The 17,535-nt window shown below is 46.3% G+C and overlaps 1 pseudogene; it reads left to right on the top strand.

The window, feature by feature from the left end:
• The window catches only part of LOC116352853 (ceramide kinase-like protein), a 42,643-nt pseudogene extending 32,928 nt beyond the window's left edge, over positions 1-9,715 (top strand).
• The last annotated feature ends 7,820 nt before the right edge of the window (positions 9,716-17,535 follow it).

The raw sequence follows: 17,535 nt of genomic DNA, 5'->3' as shown, positions 1-17,535 counted from the left end.
TCTACCTGAATGGGCAGATCCCGTGTGGACAGCCATACCCACTGCCCAATGAGGTAGCGGGGACCTGGGGTCCGACGACGGTCCACTAGTCGACGATACCTGGAGTTGGTCTTGCGAATAGCCGCCCTGGCGCTTCTCCGGGTATGTTGACAGCGGGGGACAAACATCTGGGCCGAGGGTATGCTGACCTCCTGTTCTTGTTCCGGGAAGAGTGGAGGCTGATACCCCATGGAGCACTCGAATGGAGGGAGACCCGTGGCCGAACAGGGAAGGGTGTTCCGGCTATACTCCACCCAAACCAGTTGTCGGCTCCAGGTAGTGGATTGGTTGAGACCAGGCATCTCAGGGTGGTTTCCAGGTCTTGGTTGGCTCGCTCCGACTGACCGTTAGTTTGGGGATGGAATCCGGATGACAGACTGGCCGATGACCCAATAAGGGTACAGATTGCCTTCCAGAACTGAGACGAGAACCCCAATTGAAGACCATGTCTACCGGGAGTCCATGGATCCGGAAGACATGCTGCACCATGAGCTGGGACGTCTCCTTGGCAGAAGGTAGTTTAGGGAGAGGGATGAAAGGGGTGGCCTTGGAGAACTGATCAACAACCATCAGAATGACAGTGTTGCCATCAGACGGAGGGAGCCCTGTGACAAAGTCCAGAGATATATGAGACCAGGGACGATGAGGGACCGGTAGAGGCTGAAGGAGGCCAGAAGGAGCTTGCCATGGAGTCTTGTTCTGAGCACACACTGTGCATGCGGCGACGAAGGCAGAGATGTCAGGAACCATGGGGGGCCACCAGAAACGTTGTCGGAGGAAGGCTAGAGTACGACGGGACCCTGGATGACAAGTCAGCCTGGAGGAATGAGCCATTCCAGGACCTGGGACTGGGGCTGGGTTAGGGACAAACAGCCGGTTAGCTGGGCCCCCTTCAAGTCCAGGCTGGGAGCATTGCGCCTCACAAACCAGGTTCTCAATACCCCAATCCACAGTGGCAGCAAGGCATGAGGTAGGGAGATTAGTTTCGGGAAGTCGAGGGTGTGGCAGAGGAACTGTATAGCCGGGAGAGAGTGTCAGGCTCCACATTTTGTGACCCTGGGTGGTAGGAAACGGTTAAGTTGAAGCAGGTAAACAGGAGGGCCCACCGGGCCTGCCTGGAGTTGAGGCGCTTGGCTGTATGGAGATATACCAAGTTTTTATGGTTGGTCCAGACCAATAATGGCTGTTCTGCTCCTTCCAGCCAGTGCCTCCACTCTTCCAACGCCATCTAGTCATGAAATCTATGCAGCCTACTCAATCACTTTTTATAGCTACTGTTTACAGGCCTCCTGGGCCATATACAGCGTTTCTCACTGAGTTCCCTGAATTCCTATCGGACCTTGTAGTCATAGCAGATAATATTCTAATCTTTGGTGACTTTAATATTCACATGGAAAAGTCCACAGACCCACTCCAAAAGGCTTTCGGAGCCATCATCGACTCAGTGGGTTTTGTCCAACATGTCTCTGGACCCACTCACTGTCACAGTCATACGCTGGACCTAGTTTTGTCCCATGGAATAAATGTGGTGGATCTTAATGTTTTTCCTCATAATCCTGGACTATCGGACCACCATTTTATTACGTTTGCAATTGCAACAAATAATCTGCTTAGACCCCAACCAAGGAACATCAAAAGTCGTGCTATAAATTCACAGACAACACAAAGATTCCTTGATGCCCTTCCAGACTCCCTCTGCCTACCCAAGGACGCCAGAGGACAAAAATCAGTTAACCACCTAACTGAGGATCTCAATCTAACCTTGCGCAATACCCTAGATGCAGTTGCACCCCTAAAAACTAAAAAAATGTCTCATAAGAAACTAGCTCCCTGGTACACAGAAAATACCCGAGCTCTGAAGCAAGCTTCCAGAAACTTGGAACGGAAATGGCGCCACACCAAACTGGAAGTCTTCCGACTAGCTTGGAAGGACGGCACCGTGCAGTACCGTAGAGCCCTTACTGCTGCACGATCATCCTATTTTTCTAACTTAATTGAGGAAAATAAGAACAATCCGAAATTCCTTTTTAATACTGTCGCAAAGCTAACTAAAAAGCAGCATTCCCCAAGAGAGGATGACTTTCACTTTAGCAGTGATAAATTTATGAACTTCTTTGAGGAAAAGATTATGATTATTAGAAAGCAAATTACGGACTCCTCTTTAAACCTGCGTATTCCTCCAAACCTCAGTTGTCCTGAGTCTGCACAACTCTGCCAGGACCTAGGATCAAGAGAGACGCTCAAGTGTTTTAGTACTATATCTCTTGACACAATGATGAAAATAATCATGGCCTCTAAACCTTCAAGCTGCATACTGGACCCTATTCCAACTAAACTACTGAAAGAGCTGCTTCCTGTGCTTGGCCCTCCTATGTTGAACATAATAAACGGCTCTCTATCCACTGGATGTGTACCAAACTCACTAAAAGTGGCAGTAATAAAGCCTCTCTTGAAAAAGCCAAACCTTGACCCAGAAAATATAAAAAACTATCGGCCTATATCGAATCTTCCATTCCTCTCAAAAATTTTAGAGAAGGCTGTTGCGCAGCAACTCACTGCCTTCCTGAAGACAAACAATGTATACGAAATGCTTCAGTCTGGTTTTAGACCCCATCATAGCACTGAGACGGCACTTGTGAAGGTGGTAAATGACATTTTAATGGCATCAGACCGAGGCTCTGCATCTGTCCTCGTGCTCCTAGACCTTAGTGCTGCTTTTGATACCATCGATCACCACATTCTTTTGGAGAGATTGGAAACCCAAATTGGTCTACACGGACATGTTCTGGCCTGGTTTAGATCTTATCTGTCGGAAAGATATCAGTTTGTCTCTGTGAATGGTTTGTCCTCTGACAAATCAACTGTAAATTTCGGTGTTCCTCAAGGTTCCGTTTTAGGACCACTATTGTTTTCACTATATATTTTACCTCTTGGGGATGTTATTCGAAAACATAATGTAAACTTTCACTGCTATGCGGATGACACACAGCTGTACATTTCAATGAAACATGGTGAAGCCCCAAAATTGCCCTCGCTAGAAGCATGTGTTTCAGACATAAGGAAGTGGATGGCTGCAAACTTTCTACTATTAAACTCGGACAAAACAGAGATGCTTGTTCTAGGTCCCAAGAAACAAAGAGATCTTCTGTTGAATCTGACAATTAATCTTAATGGTTGTACAGTCGTCTCAAATAAAACTATGAAGGACCTCGGCGTTACTCTGGACCCTGATCTCTCTTTTGAAGAACATATCAAGACCATTTCGAGGACAGCTTTTTTCCATCTACGTAACATTGCAAAAATCAGAAACTTTCTGTCCAAAAATGATGCAGAAAAATTTATCCATGCTTTTGTCACTTCTAGGTTAGACTACTGCAATGCTCTATTTTCCGGCTACCCGGATAAAGCACTAAATAAACTTCAGTTAGTGCTAAATACGGCTGCTAGAATCCTGACTAGAACCAAAACATTTGATCATATTACTCCAGTGCTAGCCTCTCTACACTGGCTTCCTGTCAAAGCAAGGGCTGATTTCAAGGTTTTACTGCTAACCTACAAAGCATTACATGGGCTTGCTCCTACCTATCTCTCTGATTTGGTCCTGCCGTACATACCTACACGTACGCTACGGTCACAAGACGCAGGCCTCCTAATTGTCTCTAGAATTTCTAAGCAAACAGCTGGAGGCAGGGCTTTCTCCTATAGAGCTCCATTTTTATGGAACGGTCTGCCTACCCATGTCAGAGACGCAAACTCGGTCTCAACCTTTAAGTCTTTACTGAAGACTCATCTCTTCAGTGGGTCATATGATTGAGTGTAGTCTGGCCCAGGAGTGGGAAGGTGAACGGAAAGGCTCTGGAGCAACGAACCGCCCTTGCTGTCTCTGCCTGGCCGGTTCCCCTCTTTCCACTGGGATTCTCTGCCTCTAACCCTATTACAGGGGCTGAGTCACTGGCTTGCTGGGGCTCTCTCATGCCGTCCCTGGAGGGGGTGCGTCACCTGAGTGGGTTGATTCACTGTTGTGGTCATCCTGTCTGGGTTGGCGCCCCCCCCCTTTGGGTTGTGCCGTGGCGGAGATCTTTGTGGGCTATACTCAGCCTTGTCTCAGGATGGTAAGTTGGTGGTTGAAGATATCCCTCTAGTGGTGTGGGGGCTGTGCTTTGGCAAAGTGGGTGGGGTTATATCCTTCCTGTTTGGCCCTGTCCGGGGGTGTCCTCGGATGGGGCCACAGTGTCTCCTGACCCCTCCTGTCTCAGCCTCCAGTATTTATGCTGCAGTTGTTTATGTGTCGGGGGGCTGGGGTCAGTTTGTTATATCTGGAGTACTTCTCCTGTCCTATTCGGTGTCCTGTGTGAATCTAAGTGTGCGTTCTCTAATTCTCTCCTTCTCTCTTTCTTTCTCTCTCTCGGAGGACCTGAGCCCTAGGACCATGCCCCAGGACTACCTGACATGATGACTCCTTGCTGTCCCCAGTCCACCTGGCCATGCTGCTGCTCCAGTTTCAACTTCCACCTGACTGTGCTGCTGCTCTAGTTTCAACTGTTCTGCCTTATTATTATTCGACCATGCTGGTCATTTATGAACATTTGAACATCTTGGCCATGTTCTGTTATAATCTCCACCCGGCACAGCCAGAAGAGGACTGGCCACGCCACATAGCCTGGTTCCTCTCTAGGTTTCTTCCTAGGTATTGGCCTTTCTAGGGAGTTTTTCCTAGCCACCGTGCTTCTACACCTGCATTGCTTGCTGTTTGGGGTTTTAGGCTGGGTTTCTGTACAGCACTTTGAGATATCAGCTGATGTACGAAGGGCTATATAAATAAATTTGATTTGATTTGATTTGATCTTAACCGCCAGGAGTTCTTGGTTGCCTACATTGTAGTTCCTCTCTGCAGGATTGAGACGATGGGACAGGAAAGCACAGGGATAAAGCTTTTGGTCCTGGGCAGATCGCTGGGACAGGATGGCCCACACTCCAACATCCGAAGCAAAAACTTACATCACAAATTGACACGAGGGGTCCGGATGGGTGCTGTTGTGAACCGTTGCTTCAGGTCCACAAAGGCTTTGTTGACAGCAGGAGACCATTTGAACGGTACCTTGGGAGAGGTGAGTGCCATGAGGGGGGCCGCCAGGGTGCTGTAGTCCCAAATGAAACAGTGGTAGAAGTTTGCAAATCCAAGAAACCATTGCAACTGCACCCTGGACGTTGGTTGAGGCCAATCCACGACTGCATTCACCTTTCCAGGATCCATCTGAACATTGCCCTCAGCAAAGACATATCCCAGAAAGGTGATTGTAGAGCAGTGGAACTCACACTTCTCTGCTTTCACGAACAGTTGGTTCTCCAGGAGGCACTGAAGGACCTGTCTGACTTGAAGGACATGTTCTTCTGCAGATCGGGAAAAAAAGAGGATGTCGTCAAGGTACACAAACACAAACCTGGTTTAGCATCAATGACCAAAGCCTGGAAAACAGTGGGGGCGTTGGTGAGTCCAAATGACATGACCCCGTACTCATAATGTCCACTGGCTGTGTTGAAGGATGTCTTCCACTCATCCCCCCGCGTATCCAAACCAGGTGGTAGCCATTTCGAAGGTCCAACTTGGAAAATATGGTGGCCCCCTGGAGAGGTTCAAACGCAGAGAAGAGGAGAGGTAGGGGGTAACGATTCTTGACAGTAATGTTGTTAAGTCCCCGGTAGTCAATGCACGGACGCAGGGTCTTGTCCTTCTTCTCCACAAAGAAAAACCCTGCGCCGGCAGGGGATGCAGACGGACGGACGGCCCCAGTGGTCAGAGACTCCTCTATGTAATCCTCCATAGCTTTGGTCTCTGGTCCGGACAGAGAATACAACTGACCCCGAGTTGGTGTAGTGCCTGGGAGAAGATCAATGGCACAGTCATAAGGACGGTGCAGGGAAAGGGAAGTAGCACGTGCCTTACTAAATACCTCCAGGAGGTCATGGTACTCAGTGGGAACTGCAGAGACATCCACAGTCTTGCTAACATCCTGAGGAAGACGACTTGGGAAGGCTGTACTGCTTGAAGGCAGTGGGAATGGCAAAATGGGCTCCAACCCAGGATGGAGCTTGTGGTCCAGTCAATCACAGGATTGTGTTTTTGTAGCCAGGAAAATCCCAAAACGACTGGAACATGGGGAGATGTAAAGAGGGGGAACTGTATGGTCTCACTGTAGTTACCTGAAACCCGTAATTGAACAGGCACAGTACTATGGGTGTCTTCCCCTATGGAGAGGCCGTCCAGTGCCATAGCATCCATGGGAACAGAGAGAGGCTGAGTGGGAGTACCATGCTCCGAAGCAATAGTGGCATCCATAAAACGCTCAGCCCCAGAGTCAATGAGCACTCTGAGAGACTTAGATTGGTCTCCCCAGAGCACAAGCACAGAAAAGGGTGTGTAGGTGATGGGAATCAGGGAACTCCCAGTCTGACTCACCATAGTGCTGGTACCCACTAGAGACAAGGGTTTCCTAATAGGACAGGTAGCTAGCTATAAAATGTCCTGCCCCTCCACAGTACAGACAACAGTTACTGTTCATCCTCCATGAGTGTTCCCCAACTGACAACCTAGCTCTTCCCAACTGCATAAGCTCAGGAGTATCCAACTCACCCATCGTAGATTCACGAGAGGGCTTGGGTGGCTTCGAATCCTCTTGGAAAAGTGGCCTAAGGAAACTTTCGGATTCCCTCGAAGGTGAACGAAACATAGCGGGTGCACGATATTGCCTGAGACCAGACCTCCACTCACTCCTACGTTCCCTTAGGCATCCATTGATTTGGATGGTTAGGGTGATAAGGGAGTCAAGGTCCACCGGTCATTCCCGAGCAGCTAGCTGGGGAAAATAAGCGACACCTGGAGTGAGTGGAGACAATAACGAGGACAGGTGAAACTGATCAGGGTGTGACACCAAGGGGATTTAACAGTTTTTACAGTCATTTTCTTAACAGCAAGATTTGCCAAGGCAGGATACTGAGTGCAGCCCAATCCAGAAATCTGACAGTGGCTTCTGATTACATTGAATTATCACAGAACCGCTTGTTGCAATTTTGATGAGGCTCTCTTGTTCAGATATCGGTAAGACTGGAGGCAGGGCATGGAAGGGATAATGAATCCAGTTGTTTGTCTCATCCATTTCGGGAAATACCTGCGTAATTGCGCACCCAACTCACTCAGGTGCTTCACTATATCACATTTGACATTGTCCGTAGCTTAAGTTAATTTGCACAACAACAAAAAAATCATACAATCATGGAAAGACCTGTGTATTGTCCTTTTAAACGCAGACATAGAAGAGCTCCAACTTCTTAATCATAGCCTCAATTTTGTCCTGTAAATTGAATATAGTTGCGGAGATTCCCTGTAATCCTAGATTCACATCATTCAGGTGAGAAAAAATATCACTGAGATAGGCCAGTCGTGTGAGAAACTCATCATCATGCAAGCTGTCAGACAAGTGAAAATTATGGTCAGTAAATAAAACTTTAAGCTCGTCTCCCTTGATAATAAGTGCACTTCTGTATGTTGTAAAAGCGTTACATGGTCGCTGCCCATATCATTGCAGAAAATACACGAGAGTTCAGGGGCCTTGCTTTAACAAACGTAATCATTTTCACAGTAGTGTCCAAAACATATTTCAAGCTGTCAGGCATTCCCTTGGCAGCAAGAGCCTCTCGGTGGATGCTGCAGTGTACCTAAGTGGGGTCGGGAGCAACTGCTTGGACGTGCGTTACCACTCCTCTATGTCTCCCTGTCATGGCTTTTGCGCCATCAGTACAGATACCAACATGAGCAGCAGCTACGTTTGGCTACATATGGACCGTTAGTGGAACACCCACGAGAGAGTAACGGTTCATGTGACTGGATGTTAGTTATTTGACTAGGCTACCTGTATTTGACATTGTGTTGTTATTTCGCTGAACACTAGATGGTTTCATTTTATTTTTTGCAGTGATACGAGGCTACTCAGGTGAGAAGAAAAAACTGTATAGCCAAATGTATATCCCTGTTGGAAAATATAAATGGACCGTTTATTAAAAATATTATTATTATTATTATTTTGAATGTGAACCACATTTTTATTTGGCGTATCCCCGACGGCATTGCGGGTACCCCAGTTTGGGAATACCTGCTCTAGAGAGACTGGAGAAAGCACATCTCCAGGCCTGCTGTACCTTCCTGAGCTCCTCTCCTCTCCCGGTCCCCCATTACCCCATTGCTCCCAGGGACCCTGACGTTGGTCCCCTCTGTCTGCACATCCTCCTTGATTGTTGCTCGTTCCTTTCCTTTTGAACATGTGACCCCGGATGCCCCTGAAACCCAAGCGATCACAATGAATTGTCAGAATGGATAGCTGGGTGGCTGGCAGAGGACTGAGGCTCAGGCTCAGGCTGGGGCTCAGGGGGCATAGGGCTCATTAGCGTGTCGAGGTCAGGAACTTCAGGGACCAACCACCAGGGAGCCAGTGGATTAGAGTAATGAGGGGGATAATGGAGACAATGATGGGGATAAGAGGTTCAGCATGCTGCCTCTCCCCATCGATTCCTGGGTCTCCACCAGGCTCCAGGAAAGCCAGGAAGGAACACTCCCTAATTCTGCCTAGTTCTGATCCAGTGTGGAAGCTCAGTAGCTCAGAGGCTGGGCGCTTAGTGGAGGGCAGGGTGGAGAACAGACAAAGAGAGGATGGGGGGAGCTGTGAGGGAGAGGGCAAGGGGAATAGAGAGAGAGGGCAGGGTGAAGAGAGGGAGAGGGCAGGGGGAAGTGAGGGAGAGGGCAGGGGGAATAGAGAGAGAGGGCAGGGTAAAGAGAGGGAGAGGGCAGGGGGAATAGAGAGAGAGGGCAGGGTGAAGAGTGGGAGAGGTCAGGGGGGAGAGAGGGCGAGCGTTGAGGGAAGGGGAGAGAGTTAGACAGAGAGTCATGACTCCCCCTATCTCCCTCAGCTCAGACTCTCTAGCTGCAGTTCAGATTGTGTAAGCGAGAGCTTCAAACCTACTGACCTTTAGAAGTAGAGCGGATTCAACTCACTCTTTGTTCAGCTGATTTTTTAGCAAGTGCCTCAGACAAAAGCTCAATACACAGTGATAAAACTGACCATGCCTGGTAGGGATGCCTGCTTTTACTGACTAACAGATGTGCTTGACCTGGACTGGAAATCCCAGTGAAGCAGAAATGTACCTGTTTGTTTGCCTTTTTTAATTCTGTTGTCCTCTGCTTCTGTTTTTGCTGTCTCTTTTTGGTGTCCACACCAGGACTTTGTGCTATAAAATAGCTTTACAAATACATTTGATTGATTGATTATCCCCTTGTCTTCTTGCAGGTTTCCAGAACAGGCCCAAATCCCTGAAGGTGTTTGTGAACCCTACCAGCCATAAGAAAGAGGCCTATCAGATCTACAGAGACAATGTTGCACTACTGTTTCAGCTAGCAGACATCAAGGCTGATGTCACCAGTAAGTGTCCCATGAGAGTGTGTGCGTGTGCGTGTGCGTGTGCGTGTGCGTGTGCGTGTGCGTATAGCAGCAGCTGTACTACTCTGTTGAGTCTAAAGTGCGTCTCACACTTAATAACAGGAGCAGTGACTCCTCTCCTTACTGAGTAACCCGACCCATGGGAGGGGCTAGGCCCATCTGTTCATCTCCTCCCCATCTCCTCCTCCCCCTCTCCTCCCTCTCCTCACCCTCTCCTCATCCTCATCTCCTCCTCTCCCCTGCTCCTCCCCCCCCTCCTCCTGTTCCTCCCCATTCCTCTTTCCTCCTCTCCTCCTCATCCGGTTCCTTCCCTCCCCCTCTCCTCTTCCTCCTGTTCCTCCTCCCCCTCCTTATCCTCCTGTTCCTCCTTCTCCTCCCCCTCCTCCTCTCCTCCTCCTCCTGTTCCTCCTCCTCCCCCTCTTCCTCACCTCCTCTTCCTGTTCCCACTCCTCCTCCCCCCCCCCCCTCCTCCTTTCCTCCTCCTCCTCCTGTCTGTGTATTGTGAACGTGCGTGTGTAAGTGCTTGTGTAAGTGCGTACATGCTTGTGTGTGTGTGTGTGTGTACTCTAATGAATGCTCCTATCTGATTCCAGAGACTTCTAAAAGCCAACTGACTTCTAAATGCCAACTGTAATAGAATCTGGTTGTGTCCCAAATTGCACAATATTCACTATACAGTGCAATACTTTTGACCAGGGCCCATAGGGTTCATAGAGCTCTGGTCAAAAGTAGTGCACTATGCAGGCAATAGGGTCCCATTTGGGATGCGGCCCTTCTTTCCTGAGACTGTGTTCTCCCCGTGGGGAGGGTAGGGGATGAGTGGTCGACGAGGAGCCATTAAAACATACTTTACCTAATATAAATTAAATATCTCATTCGGGCCCCGGCTGGAAGCTGGGAGCTGTTCTGGAGTCTGCAATACACTGCAGTGGCAGTTGGGACCAACTGGGTTTGATGATGTTATAATTTCTGTTATTGATGATGTTATTACTTCAATGAGCTGTGATGGTGACAAATGTGTCCGCAATTTACTTTAACAAGTGAATGATAATGTAATTTGGACAATATAATGACAGTTAGGTAGAAACAGAGAAAAAACATGTTTTTGTAAGCATATAGTTGTAATATTTAGAAAAACAGTTGCATAGAATGTCTAATGCATGACAAATCATAGAGTTCATGTGAATTTATGTATATGTTCCATTTCTTCTGGATAAAAAAGCATCTCTGCATAGTCACTGTTTTTACTGTATGTACACAACATACATCAACATCATCTTGATATGACAACACAACTGGTACCAGGGAAGAAACATTCCTGCAGATCATTTTTGGCTATAGTGTATTTCTTTCCGGATAGCAGGATATGTTCAAGCCCCTGTTTTTGCTGGAACACCTTCCAAATGTTGAGTTGCAAATGTTGAGCCCCCCCCCCCCCCCCCCACACAGAATTGCCTCAATTTGTCAGGGCATGGACTCTATAAGGTGTTGAAAGCGTTCCACAGGGATGCTGGCCCATGTTGACTCCAATGCTTCCAACAGTTGTGTCAAGTTAGCTAGATGTCCTCTGGGTGGTGGACTGCTCTTGATACACACAGGAAACTGTTAAGCATGAAAAACCCAGCAGCGTTGCAGTTCTTAACAGAAACCTGTGTACCTGGCACCTACTACCATACCCCGTTCAAATGCACTTAAATATTTTGTCTTGCCCGTTCACTCTCTGAATGGCACACAAACACAATCCATGTCTCAATTGTCTCAAGGCTGAAAAGTCCATCTTTAATCTGTCTCCTCCCCTTCATCTACACTGATTGAGGTGGATTTAACAAGTGACATCAATAAGGGTTCATAGCATTCACCTGGATTCACCTGGGTGTTTTGTACATTCAGTGTAAATGTCCACCTAACATTTCCATGTAACAAAACAACTGCAATGGTAGGCATTGGTACCAGAGACATAGACCAGGAATGAAACATCCATGTGGTTCTTCATATAGATTTTTTAAAATTAATTTAAAAAAATGTAACCTTTATTTAATTAACAGTGGGTTAACTGCCTTGTTCAGGGGCAGAACAACATATTTTTATATTGTCCGCTCGGGGATTCGATCCAGCAACCTTTCGGTTACTGGCCCGACACACTAACCAATATGATACACATTCTCACACAACAAATCCTCATCTGCAAGTGTCACCTCCGTCATGGAGGAGCCTGTGATGGTTGTGTGTGTGTGTGCAGGGGTGTGTGTGATGGGTGGGTACAGCTGGGACTAACCTGCTCCGACGGAGAGGAGGTGCCACAGAAATGCTAAATGGGGCAAGGCCATGTAACGCCATCTGTGGTATAGAACCCCGTTCCCCCATATTCCTTGGCATCTTCCTTTGTGGGTGTGTGTGTCGGGTGGGGGATGAGGTGGGGGGTGATTGTATCTGTGTGTGTGTGTTAAGGACAGCGATGCAGAGTGACAGCTACCTAGTCTCTGGAGAACTGGGTGGGGATATGGGTGCTCCTCTCCCTGGCGTGCCACCCGCTATCCTTCCTGTCTCCCCCACACCCCCACTGTGGATATGCCCACATCCCAAATTGCCAATGTATCAACTCACTCCAGTGCTGTTGTACATCATAGTAGTCTCACTGTGTCCCTCGGATGTCCTTCCCCCCGGAAAGTTTGACCTCTTTCTGCCTGAAAAAAACTGATTTAAAATAACACACCAACTACACACCAACTACACGTTATAACAAAATAATGAACATGAGCAGTGGCATTACTGACCTTGTTTTGCATATGTGAGAGAAGCATTAACACTCTGGAGGCAGCCTCTTTGCATTGCTTCTCTTTTCTTCATACAAAATGCAAACCGCATGCAAGTATAAATTGTACTTTACCACCACCCCCATATGTTCATCAGCCATGTGCCAAATTAACATTGGATAGGGATACTAAAAGCCATGTTTTTGTGCCAGCCCAGCCCTCTGATTTAATCTTTCATTCATTAACACATTTATTTATGTTCTCTTGTCTTTCTCTCTTCACAGTCACTGAAAGAAAAGGGGCACACTTTATTCATTCTGTGCAGAGTCTAATTGGATGAATATGATGGGTAGGTTTGCTTGCCACACTATCTGTTAGATGGTCCATATAAATCCTCTCCATAAAATATCAGACAGAAAGAAAACCAACCAATACACTGATATGAGTAGGTGTTCCCAGTATGGGAATGCAGCTGCAGCAGAATGATACATCTAATCTCATCTAAGGAAATTAATAAAACCAATCACTTTATTCATTTTTTTCTATTCAGGAGTTAGGTAGGTAAACAAAAACACCACATTGATATAGAGTTGAGTAATCAGCATGGTGAGATTCCAATTAATACAAGGTATTATACTGGGCTGTGATGTGAGGGTGGAGGGATGAGGATGGAGGGATGACGGTGGAGGAATGGGGATGGAGGGATGAGGGTGGAGGGATGGGAATGGAGGGATGGGGATGGATGATGGCACAGAGCCAAAGTCAGATGAGGAAGTAATCCCATGTCTGTGGTACGGTCTGTTTTGTTTATCCTCTTAAGGTGGCATTTACAGTAGCTGTAATAAAAAAGCAGAGTTAGAGAAAGAGAAGGAGAGAGAGAGAGAGAGAGAGAGAGAAGGAGAGCAAGAGAGGAAGGGAGAGAGAGATGAGAGAGAGAGTAGAGAGAAAGACGGTGAGGGAAGGGAGAGAGAGAGGAGAGAGAGAGAGAGAGAAGGAGAGCAAGAGAGGAAGGGAGAGAGAGAGTAGAGAGAAAGACGGTGAGGGAAGGGAGAGTCCAGGTTTAAAAAAAATTGTGATAATACTATGATTAGAACAGTGTGCCAGGGGACCAAGTCGACCCAGCCGAGGCAGTCTCCTTTAAAGGAGTGTGTGGGTGTGTGTCCTCTCCAGTGTGGGCACGGCAGGTGGCACTTTAATTACTTGTTCTGGAAGCAGTGATGAAGTACCTCCCATCCAGCAGACTGCTGGTGCGTGTGCGTGTGTGTGTGCGTTCTCTCCCTGTCTGTGTGTGTGCATGTGTGTGAGTGTGTTTTTACACCACACTGCCACACCATAGCTCCCATGTGTCTGCATTATAGTCACAATTAGATCCTTTTAGGTAGCTCCAAACTCCTGTTAAACCAGGATTGCTGCATTGGTGTCGCTCAGCAGATCAGCACAGACTAGTCTACACCACAACCTAACCCTTAGGAGGGGTAGGGGAGAGAAGGGTAGAGGGCAGGGTGGGGAAGGAGGAGGAGGAGGGAGGTAGAGGCAGGAAGAAGATGTAGGGGTGGGCGGTAGACAGGGGTGGTAGGTAAGCAGGAGAGGGAGAACGGAAAGACGGAGGGATGTCTGGCTCATGCGCTGCTAGGCAGGTCTGATATGAGGGACAGATGGAGCAGGTGTGAAGAGTGACTGGTGGAAAAGCTGAGCTCATGATCCTTCTGTCCTGCTCTCACAACCTCATTACTGTGGCCCACATATATTAGACACATTACGACACATATACACAACCAATATCTCAATGAATATCTCAATATTTCTTACATGATAAGAACAAATGTGTATTGTGTACTGTAGGTTTTAATGTTTGGATTTATGGTTGACGTTAAGAGTAAGACATATGTTATGCTCCTCTTATCAAAATTAAATATTCTGTTTGCATGGAAAAATCACTGGGTAAGTCCTTGAAGGTTCAAGCTAAGCTACTTAACCCAACATAGCCTTGTTCGGTTGTTTGCGGTACAGTATTATCTTTAAGCAGGGAAGCTGTGGTATTACCAATACAAGTGTCATGTAATGTCTAATTGATTTGCAATATCCCTCAAATTATTCAGAGACAGGGTTCATAACATGCACTTCAATCAGAGTCAGAACCTGATTGTACAGAATTCACAAAAGGCTTATTTCATACAACATTTGTAAGTTATTAGATGTCCGTCTCTATGGAGCTTTTTTAAAACTTTGGTTAGAAAGGAATTGTGTCTAGCTATATAGGAAGCTTTCACAGACTGTGTGGAAGACGTACGGTATATTCCCCATAGAGGATGAGGTTTTCTAGATTCAGGGTCCTTCGCAATGGTCTGATTCTAGATCATCTCCTCTTTGTCTTGTCAACACCAGCTTAATTAACCCCAGAAGACTGAGAAGTGGTGCGAAGGCATAAAACGCTAATCACGTATGTCTTCATTAATACATCATAACTCATTAATCTCTGCTTTTAAGGAAAAAAGTATCTTTTTTACTACTGTTTTTCCACGAAGTCATGCAGGGTGTGACAGCGTGACAGCCTCAGTCCCTGTTACATGGGTTGTGACCCAAATGGCACACTAATTTTCTTTAAAGTTCACAAATTTTGACCAGGGTCTGTAAGGCTCTGGTTGAAAGTGGTGCACTATAAATGGAATAGGGTGCCATTTGGGACACAACCATGGAATCGTGGTGTGTGTAACACAATAGGAATGTCAGACACTACTGTAGGCTGTTGCGATGTGTGTAATTATTTCCAGATCTCACATTAGTGTTAATTATCAGCTCCTCAAATTAAAACATTGTATTAACCGGAGCTTTACTGCCTTTTACAGATTTTATTACTGCCTTCCTGCTTGGGGGGTGGGGTGGGGGTGGGGGGGGGGGGGGGGGGGGATAGGAGATGAGGGGTAGTTTAGTAGAGAGCCTGTGTTCTTTAATAGAGGGATGTATTGCCAGTGTATAACCAAGCAATGACAGAACATTAGGCAGGCGTGGAGGAGAATGATATGTCATTAGACATCTTTGGAACACGATACAGAACTTGAGGTCAAAGCCTGGCTCCTATCTAATGCCTCAGCTATATAACCTGTACATAACCTGAGTCTGTCATACACTGTGAGGTGGGCCTCATCAGCTCAGCATATGACAGACAATGACAGCAATTCCTTGCTGCTGATTAATCATGTTTTCAGTGAGTGAAACATATAAACACTGAATCTAATAATCAATTCAAGGAATACTAGAATTTTGACCACATTTAGTGCTGACATTTATGCACATATTGCTTTGTTTTGTTACCACTGCTAGGTAAACTACAACTCAATATCAAAACCTTAGTAACAGGCATGTCATCCAAACGGAGGGGCCAATAAAATACTCTAATACAATTTTACACAATATAATCACCCTTTAATTACAACTAGCCATGGATTGGAGGCTAAACTAGTCTTTTTAGGAACGGTAATATAAGGTCTTGTTCAAAAGCATTTCTGAAATGAACTGTAATAAGCTTTCATCAGTGTACTGATGTACTGATGTACTGATGTACTGATGTACTGATGTACTGATGTATTAGTAATGTGCTTATAGGAGCTAAATAGGCTCAGGCTTACAGATTTGAACAAATTCCTAGAAAATGCTGCATCCATGACATAATCTGACTATTCAATACATTTAATGGGAATTATCATTTCAATTAATTGAAATGGATTCGACTTATATAATAAACAGGTCTAGGTCAACCAGCGCTGTAATAGTGATGAATGTAGAGAGTGTTTGTGTGTGTGTGTGTGTGTGTGTGTGTGTGTGTGTGTGTGTGTGTGTGTGTGTGTGTGTGTGTGTGTGTGTGTGTGTGTGTGTGTGTGTGTGTGTGTGTGTGTGTGTGTGTGTGTGTGTGTGTGTGTGTGTGTGTGTGCGCATGCGTGTGCATGTCTGTATCTGTGTGTGTGTGCGTTCTTGCATGTGTATGCACCTGTCTGTCTGGCCCTGACCTGTATTACAGACATGTTCTCTGTTTAGTCAGGTGATTAATATGATTGATTTATCTTCCTATGTCAGTATGTCATGTTTACCTCAGTTACGTAGGCTTAGAGGAGGAAACCCTTACTCAGGCATTTACCCTGAGCTGCATTGAAGTTCACTGTTTCATGTTCTGTGTGTGTGTGTAACGTTGTATTTTATCCTTCAGGGTGGTGTGTGTCAGCGTCAACAATTTGTGGCCGATTTATGCGTGTGCTGTGTCTCATACATGTGTGTTTTCTCCAGGGTTGTGGCTTTCGGTGGGGATGGCTCAGTGGCCGAGATGGCCCATGGTTTGTTGCTGCAGGCCCAGATGGAATCAGGCAGGGACACAGACTCCATGTTCACGCCTGTCCAAGCACCACTTCCTCTAGGGCTAATACCAGCAGGTGAAGAGCAAGGGTGGCAGCGCACACACACAACAACAAAAACGTACACACACACGCACATGCGCAAGCACACACGCATGCACACACACACTCCAGCAGGTGAGGAGCAAGGATGGCTTGACCTCTCTGTTCTGCAGCTGTTCTCAATCCTCACCCAATATTTAGAACAGCTTATCTCCGGGTATTGAGATGACCATGTAGTTTATGAAGTGTACATCCGCTAATAGAACCCCATATTGGTTTGAATGGTTTTAGCTTGTATGCTATTACACACCATCAATCCATAAAGGTCATATGGTTATAAATGTTTCATTGAAGCATAGTCGGGGCTTCTCAAATTTGAGCATTGTGAAATTGTGTTAATAGAGCAAAATGATTTCTTAGCCAATCAAAACACATTTTTTTAACTAGGCAAGTCAGTTAAGAACAAATTGTTATTTACAATGACAGCCTAGGAACAGTGGGTTAACTGCCTTGTTCAGGGGCAGAATGACAGATTTTTACCTTGTCAGCTCAGGGATTCAATGACAATTCCATAGAGGGAGTTATTTACTTCTCAATTGAAAACAAACTGGTCGTTCAAGCAAGTGTATCATTTTCAACTTGGTTGAATTGCAATTTGGGTTGATTGCACTGGGAGCTAAATGCCTTGTATTTGAGACGGAACCACAATTATACAGCATTCTATTCCACTTTAAAATTGTGAAAGTTCCATCAACCATTGAACATGCATGCGGCTCAGACATTGGCTGAGTGTATGCCTCATGCAGTAGATGATGGTTATAGAGCAGGCAAGTCACCCGTGATACAAGTCAGTATTCGTCATCTATCCATGTT

The sequence above is a fragment of the Oncorhynchus kisutch genome, linkage group LG2 (assembly GCF_002021735.2).
Source record: "Oncorhynchus kisutch isolate 150728-3 linkage group LG2, Okis_V2, whole genome shotgun sequence".
NCBI classification, from domain to species: domain Eukaryota; kingdom Metazoa; phylum Chordata; class Actinopteri; order Salmoniformes; family Salmonidae; genus Oncorhynchus; species Oncorhynchus kisutch.
The sequence above is the reverse complement of the archived record's forward strand: the minus strand, read 5'-3'. Positions and strand labels throughout refer to the sequence as shown.